The following is a 12499-nucleotide window of genomic DNA, read 5'->3' as shown; positions in this document are numbered from 1 at the left end:
CCTTGCCATAAGGCAATAGTGATAACTAAGTGATTTGAAAAACAAAACATCTGCATTTTGGGTCCATGGCCAGGAAACTCCTCAGACCTTAATCCCATTGAGATCGTGTGCTCAATCCTCAAGAGGCAGGTGAACAAACAAATCCCCTTTGATTGACAGCATGCCTGGGTGAAGTGCAGAGGTCTTGAAAAAGAAAAGTCAACACTGCAAATATTAACTTTGCATAAACTTACTGTAATTGACAAAAAAACCTTGGACACTTATGAAATGCTTGTACTTATATTTCAGTATACCATAGTAACATCTGACAAAAAGATCTAAAAACACTAACGCATCAGACTTTGTGAAAATTAATACTTGTGACTAGTGTCATTCTCAAAACGTTTGGCTGCGGCTGAACACGTGAGACTGGGCAGTGCTATACTATATTCATAATGTATTCATTTTATATCAATATATATTAATATCATTCATATATTAATTTTTATTTCATTTAGCACATTTTCAGGATTGAGCAGTTGCTTAATGTTTGTAATAAAGTTCAGTACTAATTTACATGAAGCGTTTTTGTTTGTTTTTTTTTTAATCCAGTTTCCATTTAAAAAAACGAATCGGCTGATTAATCGGTTATCGGCAACTTAGCTATCGGTGTCTGTAAAATCCACTATGGATCGATCTATATGCTGTGCTGTAGCATGCTGAGGAAATCTCTCTCTTACTTTTTTTTTGAAGGGCATTTTTATTTTATAAATGGGATTTATGCCTTTTTCTGTTTGCTAAGAGGAATTTGTAAACTGCAGTACGAAAGATCAGCAGCAATAAAATAATACATTTTCAACATCTTGTCATATGTTGTTTTGCACCAAACTATAGAGTAGTATTGAACTGCATTTGAATTGCATTGAAACTCAAAAACACAGTCAATGCACATATTATAAATCTGCATATAAAGATCTCTATATACATACAAACTGTGTAAAGCCCATCTTTTCTATTTTCTACCTTTTTTTCTCCTCCACCATTGTTCTCAGATAACTAGGTTCTTTCCAATTTAATAAAAGAATCGTGGCAGAACCCTTCCATCTCTATGTTTTAAAGTAGCGTGACATTCATAATCCAGGCTTTAGCCTGTTCATGACCTTCTAACACTGAAGCCACGTCAAACCACAGCAAGTGTACCTACAAGAACTGATGCAGATTGTGCACATATTTCAATACATTTGTAGTAAAACATACCAGTATTTTAATAAAGTACTAGACATCACACACACACACACACACACACACACACACACACACACACACACTGTAGCAGTCCAAATACAATGTATGTATTAATCCAGGAGCGCTGTCAGCATCTATTTCCAGACAGTCTTCTCAGAGCAATTAAATACAGTCCAAAATCTAATCACTTAAAAAGCACTGCTTTGGGGAGTACCTGATGACTGGTGGTGTTGGGTTCCGGTCTTCTCTCCCCAGTGCCACATCTGCTAAATAAATACCCGAAGATCCCCGTTCCGGCGAGTAGGGCTGCACACATAATGCAGCGCCCACCATGCGGACGGTTTGACGCAAGGAAGGGTCTACTTCCAAGACTAAGAGAACAGTCAAAGGGAAATAAAAATGTATGGGCATTTTAGAAGTTTTATTTTTAAATCACAAATCGTTTCTTCCTTCTAAATAATTTCCTTCTAAACGTTGCTAAGCAACGGCATCACATCATCGTGCGATGACGTCATTTCGTAATCGAAATGGAAAACTGTGTCTTTATGTAACAGAATGTATACAAAAAACACAATGAGTTTTCTCAAATTGTCTGGTCATCTCAGCAAAAATATTATTAGAAATATTGTTTGCATATCATTTCAAACCTGCTATTTTCCAGCCAGTAGCATTATGGGAACAACATGATTGATGGAAAATGAAAGAATTCTAACGATATACGGGAGGATTTTATTCCTCATGTGGGCAAGTTCTTTGTTTTATTACTCTTTAGAAGCTCTTATTGGTGAAAGAGTGCATCATGTGCACTGTGACAACCTGGCAGGAAGTGGAATGCAGCTCTCGGCTTTAACAATAAAGAGTTGAATTGTGTGTGTGTGTGTGTGTGTGTGTGTGTGTGTGTGTGTGTTATGTAGTGTCCTCGTAGGTCTGGACTTCACTCACAGATGCTGAAGGAGCTTTAACTGGATTTTAAACTTGTGCTGGTTTCTCCTCCACAGCTGGAACTTGAGCTGCAGCTGGTTTCTCCTCCACAGCTGGAAATTGAGCTGGATGTGGGTGGACTCTGGATGTGGTGGTTTCTCTCAGTCTCATGCTTCTTATGAGATTAAAGTGGTGATGGAGCTGTAACACAACAGAGACACTGCTCTTACACACTGCTGTTAGTCTTTATGCCGACACCAGCAAAATTACCCCCTGATGCTGACTGAAATCCCCTCATATGACCAAACACACACTTTATATTAATAAATTACACTTTAAGGTCATTAAAAAAAGTTTGCCGTCTATAACTTTTTGTCTCCGTCTTGTAACCGACAACCATCAGGAGAGACGTCATGTCAACACACAATTCATATGTAACAGATCTAATACAGGACTTTAGTAAAAAATAAGTTTGGTCTAAAGGGTTTACTATATTCTACTACTACACTGTTTGTTTGTAACTTCGGGACAGTCGCACTGGACATCGTGATGATTCAATTAAAACGTTGCAAACAAACACTAAATCTAAAAGCAGCAAATAACAGCATTTGTACACCAATGCATATTTATTCCTTTTTTTTTCATTAAGTCTGTTAATTTGCTGCGTTTCTCCATTTCATTTTCTTTTTATAGCATTTGTCTTCAACAGTAACTGATCTGTTCTCAAACGTGATTTACTGCAACTTTACTACGTTCAAATGCTTGTTTTCAATGTTTGTATATTTAATTTATGCAAATATCATTTCATTATTATACAAAATTTTATTCATTATATATTCTAGATGTTTATATCATAAAAATCTTTTTATAATTTATATCGATTTTTTTAAGTGTTTGTCAACTTAGAATCTGTGAAATACAATACAAATGTTGATTTACACAAATTGCTTCATCTTTTATACTCCAATGATTTTTTTGTTTTGTGTTTTTTACAGAAAGAAGAAATGCAGCATGAGTGAATGTGTTCAAGGTGAAATCCCACATGCACTCGTCAACAACCAGCTACTATAAACTTTAAAATCTCTAAATTAAAGATTGTTAAACTCAATATGTGACTTGAGCATTTTTAAAGTACATTTTTATACATAAATACTCTGAATTAGCGTTTTATACAGTTATAATAAGCAAAACATCTAATTATAAAACTTTGTTTTTTATCCAATTAATTGGAAAAAATCATTAGATTAATTAATTACCAAAATAGCTAGTTGCAATATTTATAATTATCATAATTACAGTTATTATTATTATTATTATTATTATTGAGAAACAAATCACCCATAAAAGCCTTAAACAGGTGGAAAGGCGATCAGGACCATCAGTACCGTAGTGAAGAGGAGAAAAGTGATCTGTTCCTCATTTATTGTCTAATCCTGATCATTAACATAAAATACATGGACTTGCAGGAAACAAGCTGATAAATTTGACTAAAAAAATAAAAAATAAATGAGCGATAAAATTTCCAGAAATGTTGCAGTGAGCAGAAATGGACATTTCGGCTAATGCTGTAGGAGACATCATCATTAGCCTCATGCTAGCCGGGTTTGCTAGCGCTGTTTTTGTGTTAACTAGTTTCTTAGAATATTTAACTAAAAGTTGACAAAAAGCAAATAAATTCTATTATTCATTATTAAGACATTTATAATTTATTTATAACTCACTAAATGTAGAATATTTAACCTGAGGATGAAACCTATTGAATCTAAGATTAGTTAGCCGGCTAGTTAGCCTAGCTCAGTGGTTCTCAAAGTGTGGGACTCGGTGTTGCAAAGGGAATAAAACCCATAAAGACTAGAAAGTCACCGTTACAGGGGCCTTACAGTCACTCCATCCCGGCAGAGGGTCTTCATCCTCCACCTGGAACACGGAGTTTCTCCCGGAGCTCATTACAGATGATGCAGTGTAGTGATGAGTCGGTTATGAACGATTCCTTGATTCTAAACGAGTCTTTAATGTGACTCAGAAGAACGATTCGTCTCAAAGAGTGATTCGTTCATTTTCTACTGGACGCGCGTGAGCAAAGCATCGCAAAATCTCTGTAGGTTATGTAGAGGAAATAAATGATTAAAAAAAGATTCGATAATTTTCATGAATGAGATTCAAAGAACCGATTCACTAAAATGATCCGATCTTCCCATCACTTTTACAGTGATGGCTCGTTGATCCCAGAAACTCCGCCTCTCTGGTAGCGTCCGCGTCCCTGTTTGGTGCATCACTTTTACACTATGCACCAATCAATAGAGACCCAAAAAAAAGTATGTCACAAAACCACGCCCCGTTTCCATTGAAACCAGTACACAAACAATCTCTTTTTCTGGCGACAGGACAATCAGGACTGCTTGTGAATATTTTTCCAAACATTTAATAATTGCACACTTTATATACAAAAAGTTTAAAGATGCAGGACACCAACACAAACAAGTAAGTTTCTATTACTGTTTTTACTTTATTTATACTGATTATTTCCTGTAATATCACATTCCCAGTGTATTATCTATACTGTAGAATTGTCTGTGTCATGTGATTTGATCACATTTTGTTCATATTAGAGCAAAGAGAGCTGCATCAGACATGCCACCACCCAGTGCTGCTAAAAAGCCTCGACTTGATCAATCCCTCATCACTAGTGCATTAAAAACACTGCAGGATTCCTGTGCAGATGTTTTATCTCCAAACTGGATTGCTGCACTTCTTAAAGGGAAATGTGAGCTTCCTTCTCTGACAGATGAAGAAAAATCTGTCATTTCCAAGTTTTGTGTGAACGAGGTCAGTGATTATCTTCTGTTTTATTTAGTGTGCATTCAATTCAAACGCATGCATTTTATTCAGTGTACATGCAATTCTATAGCTCTGGATTTGAGTTTTCTCAGTTTTAATAGTCAATCCATAATTCACTGGTCCTGATGTTCTGAAATTGAACAGTAGATATGATTTATCATGTAAAAATGTTGACTCCAGGTTTTGGTTTATGCAAAGTCGAGTAGTTTTCCTAAACCTAATCTACAGTCAAGTCTTAATCCCCTATTATTTGTTTTTAATGCATGACTTGAATACAGGTTTGGTTTAGTCGGATGTTGGTTGAACTTTTTCTTCCGTCTCATTTAGTCGTTGGCAGAGACGTTTCTGAAAGCGGTTTTGGAGAAGATCAAGGCGGAGAAAGAGTCTATGGGACATGAACTCCTGCAGTCTCTCTGTAGGGTTTATGTGGGATTGTGTCAAAAGAGAGGAGACTCTCATAAAGCACATGCCCTCGCCTACAGATTTCTCAAAGAAGGTGAGATTATATTGACATTTCATTATATATTTACTAAAAAAAATAAAAAATAAATAGAAAAAAAAAAGGAATATAAAGAAGCCAATTGTGTTCTGTTTTTGGTTTTGTATTTCTTCATAAACAGTGTATTTTAAATCTGTGATATCATTTTGTTTCCTTTGCAGACTTTTCTCAAGCCCCAAAACTGATAATGGTCATGGTGACAGCATGGCCAAGTGTTTTCTCCTGTAACAGCCCTTTATGCAGAGCCGTTCACATCGTGTTCAAAATGAAGGCATACGGAAAGATTTATTACTTGCTCAGCAAATATCTGCACTGGGATACAGTAAGTAGCTGATTCTCATCACAACAGTCACCAGAACAGTCATTAAACATCGTTTTTCAACTGAAATACTATTTACTTCATTTTTAATCTACTTTTAATTTCCAATGTCCATGTGATCTATGGAGTAAATTCATTATAAATTCATGATGAATTAAATCAATAAGTATCTATCACTATTCTACATCACTATTTTAGTCTTTTTTTATTAGTGTAGTGTATTAGTGCTGATAACCAGCAGCAAAGAAACTGCACTGAACTCCAGCGTTAATGACGCTGTTTATGATAAAAATGATCAGATCAGTGCAATAAACATGCAAGCAAATAAATCTGTGTTTCATAATATACTAATAAAGGAAGTGATATAGAACCATGTGACACTGTGCTCACTACTGAATAAACAAACTAAATCTGTGCCTCAAATTACATACTCATGTACTATTCTAGAGCATTATTTACTCCTGCTACTGTCTGATACATAAACCCTTTAGTAACGTGTGCTACTTTGCATGTGTATCTAAAATCTTTTCTAAAACTCCTCCTTACATAAGAGTAATAAATGGGGGTTATAAAAAGAGCAGAATGCACAGTTAGAGCTCTACCTCAGTATTTCAATCATCTGCACTTGTGATTGGTTGTGACCTTTCAGTTATGATCATATTATTGTAAACATTGTTTCATTGATCTGGTTTTTAAAGAAAAGATGTATTTTCTGCCAGGAGCCTCCTGGAGACATCTACAGAGCCATCACCAGCACACTGAAGGCTCTTCTGAAAGACAAAAGTCTGACTTTCCAGAAGAGCAGTTGGTATGGTGATGATCTCTGTCCTGCTGCCTGGGACTACGTATTCAGCCTGGACCTTCTCTGTGCACAACTGGGCTGGATTTGGACCGTCTCCCATGTTATACGGTACTGAATGTGAATCTGCTTCAATGTGTTTAATTCTCATCTTTCTAGTTTTTTTGAACATTTAATAGATTGCATATGAGACAGTGTGTCCCAAATACTGCAAAATTTCCATTCTTACAATTGATGGTATTCTACTGCCACAAGAAAACTTAATTTGTCCAATTTTTTATTTATCAGAAAAAGTGTGTGGCTCATTTTAAACACTTGGCTGAAACAAACACAAACAGAGGAAACAAAGTTCAGAAACGTCTCTGTAGCAGCAATATTCAGGCTACTTGGTAAGTTTCCTGTAAATTCTGTTTTAGAGCATTATCTCACATTATTTCTGGATTCCTCTGTTTTTCACTCATGTTCTTTGTCCATCTCAAACAGGGCGACTTGGTCAACAAGGCCTTAAGGAGAACGTGGCAGCATCAGTCGAGGATCTGGTGAAAAGTGTAAATGAGTTCAGGGGGCAAAAAGGTATCAAATAAACAAGTCCTTTATCAATCTTTATCTTTATTCTCTGATGTTTAGTTCTCTATCAACAGGAAAGTGCTTCAGCAAGTCCTAATTTTATGATGGATTTTGTGTGCAGATTTGCCGTGGGAGCTGCAGCTCGCAGTGGTTTATGCCACTCATGATCTGGCACCCAGCAACCCCAAAGTCGCTCTGAACGCTTTGGAGTCGTGGAAGCAAAACCTCACAAAGCCCGTTCCTCCAGCCGTCACCAAGTGCCTGAAGCAGATCAGCTTCCTCTGTTCTCACATAAAGACAAAAAAAATGATCACAATAAATAATGTTTAATAGATTAGGGTTTTTTTAAATATTTTTGTACAAAAATAAATAAAATACATAATAGATCTGCACAGTGTTATTGATTGTCTCTTTACAGTGGAGGGTCGTGCATTTTACACCCAATCATCTGCCTACAGTCCCAATCATCCTCTTAATAACATCAATATGATGCCACAGCTGTAGAAACCATCATTATTATACAGCATATAATACATGCAGTATAACAGAGCGCATGCAGATTCTTGTGCATTTTCCTCGCATTACAGTTTTCCTGCTGTTTTTAAATGAAGTCAAATTGTGTTTTTGTACAGATTCTACAAAGAAGATGCAAAAGTATAAATGGCTCATGAAAAAAATTAACAACTTTGGGTTGACCTTTATATAATGTCCTTTATACTGAAAATGAACGAGTTAAAAACACATTAACCCAAATTCATTTTAACAGCACTTATTTTATTAATGTGCAATTAATGCAGCATGAATTTCTCTATTTTTCTTACAAATATAAATAAATCAATATTACAAAAAAAGAGGCAAAATTAAAAACCTCTAACGCACCACACATTTCTTCATGCATCCTTTCTTTCACTCAGATGTTGTTAGATTTTTATTATGCCCGTACAAACACTTAATTATTAAAGAGGTTTTTCATACGATCTATGATGCCCGTGGTGTCTTTTCTGATCAGGGAAGAATCACACAGCACACAGAATGCAGCATATGTTCTTCTTCAGTTTATTGCAGATAACAGACAAGTATATATATACACACTGAAAAAACCTGAGCTAATACTGTTCCTGATTGGGTAAGAAAACATAGTAACCAGAGATGTGTGAACCCACACAAACACTTTCTGTGTACCTTACATACACACATTGTAAAGATCCTATAGACCAGACATGGGCCACACACTGCCCGTTGGGTTTATTAATCCGGCCCGCCGAACGTGACCATCTTATGAGCCCTTCTGCAAAAATTAGCTTATCAAAGAAAAGAAAAGTGGATAGTGAGCGCCGAGTGTTTAATACAGTTTAATGCCGAGTGGACAACAAAATATATTTTCACTGAAAGTTGTATGCCCAATATGCCAAGAAACTGTCACGGTTTTCAACGAGTACAATATCAGCCGTCACCTCGCTATGAAGCATGCCGACTACGCTAGCAAGCAGTCAACGCAGGAACGGGCGGCTACGGCTCAGAGGTTGGCAGCTAATTTACAGACGCAACAACATTTTTTTCACCGGCAAACTACAGTTCAAGAGCAAGTACCAAGGCAAGTCTTTTGCTGGCATTCAAATTAGCAAAAGCTAATAAGCCTTTCTCCAAAGGCAGGTTTTTAAAAGAATGCATGGTAGAGACGGCAGGTGTCTTGTGTCCGGAGAGCAAAGGCAAGTTTGAAAAAATCAGTCTGTCACGCAAAACTGTGACTCGCCGTGTGGAACTGATTGACGAAGATATAACACGCTGTATGAAATGTCTGTGATGCAGCGCTCTGTTATACTGCATATCTGTATAATTCTATAGCTGTGGCATCATAATGATGTTATTCAGAGGGGGATTGGGACTGAAGACCTGCCACTGTATAAACCATTAGAGACAACGAGTAACGCAGTGCAGATCTACTGTGTATTTTATTTATTTATGTACAAAAATATACAATGTTATAAATTTAATCTGTACAAAAATTCTTTATAAAGACATCAAATTTATGTGATAATGAAGGAAGCTGATCTAAGGCACTTGGTGACGGCTGAGGGATCAGTTGCAAAACAAAGCCCAGGTGCTCGGAAGCTCTTAGTAAACACTTCAGAGAGAAAACATGAAAATTAAAAGCATTTAAACACATGCAACGTTTATTAAATACAACATGCTTCAAAATTAAAACACACCCAAATACACAGGACCAAAAACTGTGTGTTATTTAAAAAGGAGCTTCTCTGCATTTAATTGATGCTTTTTCTATAACAACTCATGTAAAGTGCTAGGAAAATTTCTTTTGGGTTTTTAGTTACTTACTTTACAAAAACATGCTGTATGTTACCACTGAAATGCTGCAGTAGTTCTACATTGTGACTCTGGATTTTTTTTTTTAAAGAAAAAGAACTGCATTAGTTATAGTAACAGTTGAATTGTAACACACAGTTCACATCGACAATTGTCAGTCTTACACTGCCCTCTAGTGGCACTGTCAGTACTTGATTTTTGCTTAATTTTGTGCTAATTATATTAATCATTTGTTTGTTTTTTAATATGTTCACGATGTATCTCTCTCTCTCTCTCTCTCTCTCTCTCTCTCTCTCTCAGACCAGAGTACAGATGTGCAGTAGAAAAGCTCACACATCTGGTTTATTAAGGAGATGTGTGAGGATGTGAGCAGTGTGTCAGGTTTCATTTAACACCGTGATGAGAATTGTATAGTGCCTTTATTCTGTACAAACAACTAATGTTTTTAGGAGTGTGGATGAGAGATTTGGTCTCATATTGACCCATAAAATGATTATTACTGTAAATTGCTGAAAATAATTTGCATTGTTTAGTGGCTGTTTCTCTGATGTAGTGACTGGCAGAGTAATGAAAATACTCCAGCATGTACAGTAATTGGGTAACAGTAGGTGGCGCAATAATGACTTTGTTTATTAATGACAATAGAATTAATGACTTTAACTTTAATAAAAAACAAACACAAAGGTGAATGAGAGAGATTTCAAAGTGAGCTACCTAGTAGCTGAACTCGTAGCCTAATCAAAAAAAGCCCCACACTGTGGCAGAGACATTAATGCTACCTGCCTGCAAAGCCGCTGTCAACAAGATGCTCGTCCCTGACGCAGTTAAAGAAATAGCTAAAGTTCCTCTCAGATTACACAATTACCAGACGTATTGATGAACCTAAAAACAGAGAGACACTGAAAGATGCTGAGCAAAAGCTATGTAAAAAAACAAAAAAAACAACAACAATAAATAAATAAAAACAGTTTATATTCAAAAAAGGAAAAATAGTGCTTTACAATATTTTCTGTTATTTGTCGCGTAGTTTACATCAAAAATTTATCAATACATAACAATAATAAATAAATAAATTCAGGCATGGATGGAAAAACTAAACAAAAAAAAAAAACATCAACTTTACAGGACCTTGTTGAGAGCAGTAAATGGGTGATGATGTCACTCAATAGGCCCCTACAGACTCTGTACAAGTCCAATTATTGGCTAGAACTTTAAACAAACCCTGCATTGATTGGTCAGTTTACAGACATAATGGGCATGGTCAACAAACAGCCAACAATCCTTAAACTCACTCTGGACTTTTGTTGTGTATTTAAGAAACTGTAGTAAACAAAACAAGTTTCAGTGACACGTTAAATAATGTCACAGTTAAAGTATGTATAAACCAATGTTATTTGCATGGGAGGATCACTTTATCTTATATCTAAATATCTTTTGGGTTCAAACAAAGATGACTATTGTCACAGCCATTTGTTGGTCAAAATAACCACCATAAAGGATGCTTACCACAGTGAGACTAAACCATTATTTACTCATGTATGGGTAGGATAGGAAAACATCTGGAAGGTCAGAGCCGGTACTTTGTGCAAGAGGAAGGCTCATGGAATTTTGACATCAAGGAAAGATTTCGGCAAACTTTAGATTTTCCCAACAAATAAGAACCAACAACAGTTTTTTTATTTTTTATTAAAAGATTAAAAGTCTGATGCTCTACCGACTGAGCTATCCGGGCTCTGCTCACATGTCTGCTGTTGTGACACCTGGCCTCAATAAAATACTTGTCTCTGTGCTTGCTCAGAGATAGGGAATCTCAGGAGTTTAATGTTTAATGTCCAATTGTTTATTGTACCTTTCTTGTAAGAAGCCCACCATTAAGGTTATCCCCAATTTTATGTCCAAACAGCAGTATTCAAGGAGCTCCTTTGCCAGTCTTTGTTCACTGTCTAACGCATAGCATCAGCTTTTTGAAAACAAACTTGACATTTCATCACAGACCAAATGACTGACACTAAGTTCATTATTTCACTGTATGGTGTAACAGATTGTTTCCTGTACATATGAAATGTAACTCCTGAATCTTAATTACACCAACAATCAGGGACTTCAAAAGCGGAAAATGTCAGAGCCTGCAACCTGACCGTCAGACTCAATTTGTCATTACAACCGTGACGAGAAAAATGCAATACCAACTTTGTGCCATGAGGCGGGTTCTTGCTGCGACTTGGACCTCGTGGCACAACGGTAGCGCGTCTGACTCCAAATCAGAAGGTTGCGTGTTCAAATCACGTCGAGGTCGTGGTTGCGTGGCTTGTGTTTTTTGGTCTCTTTTTGAATTTGTCCAAAGTGTAGTCTGTCTCATCAAATTAAAGTTAGTACATTATAACCCTTCTATAACATATTCCCAAACTTTGTCAATTTGCTCTAACTGACAAAAAAAGATACCTATACAAATAGTGACTAAGATGTATTCACAATTCAAGTTTCAGTGACATGTCAAATAATGTCACAGTTAAAGTATGTTTGAATCAATGATATTTGCATGGGAGGATCACTTTATCTTATATCTAAATATCTTTTGGGTTCAAACAAAGATGACTATTGTCAGAGCCATTGGTTGGTCTAAACACCATAAAAGATGCTTTCCACGTGAGACTAAACCATTATTTACTCATGTATGGGTAGGACTTGGAAAACATCTGGAAGGTCAGAGCCGGTACTTTGTGCAAGAGGAAGGCTCATGGAATTTTGACATCAAGGAAAGATTCCGACAAACTTTAGATTTTCCCAACAAATAAGAACCAACAACAGTTTTTTTTATTTATTTTTTTATTTTTTTATTAAAAGATTAAAAGTCTGATGCTCTACCGACTGAGCTATCCGGGCTCTGCTCACATGTCTGCTGTTGTGACACCTGGCCTCAATAAAATACTCGTCTCTGTGCTTGCTCAGAGAGGGCGAATCTCAGGAGTTTAATGTTTAATGTCCAATTGTTTATTGTACCTTTCTT

General features: G+C 36.3%; 1 long non-coding RNA gene and 1 other non-coding gene across 2 annotated transcripts; one reads left to right on the top strand and one right to left on the bottom strand.

Annotated features, from left to right (window-relative positions):
• Positions 1–1459: 1459 nt before the first annotated feature.
• Positions 1460–4081, bottom strand: LOC124383043. The gene is made up of 3 exons (XR_006925207.1): positions 4026–4081; positions 2167–2346; positions 1460–1595 (listed from the first exon to the last, which is right to left on the bottom strand). It is a non-coding gene; the product is annotated as an uncharacterized LOC124383043 (long non-coding RNA).
• Positions 4082–11716: 7635 nt separating this feature from the next.
• trnaw-cca lies at positions 11717–11788 on the top strand. The gene has a single exon. It is a non-coding gene; the product is annotated as a tRNA-Trp (tRNA).
• The last annotated feature ends 711 nt before the right edge of the window (positions 11789–12499 follow it).

Source organism: Silurus meridionalis, chromosome 3, assembly GCF_014805685.1.
Source record: "Silurus meridionalis isolate SWU-2019-XX chromosome 3, ASM1480568v1, whole genome shotgun sequence".
Classification (NCBI taxonomy): domain Eukaryota; kingdom Metazoa; phylum Chordata; class Actinopteri; order Siluriformes; family Siluridae; genus Silurus; species Silurus meridionalis.
Note: the sequence above shows the minus strand (reverse complement) of the source record. Positions and strands in the feature narration are given on the sequence as shown.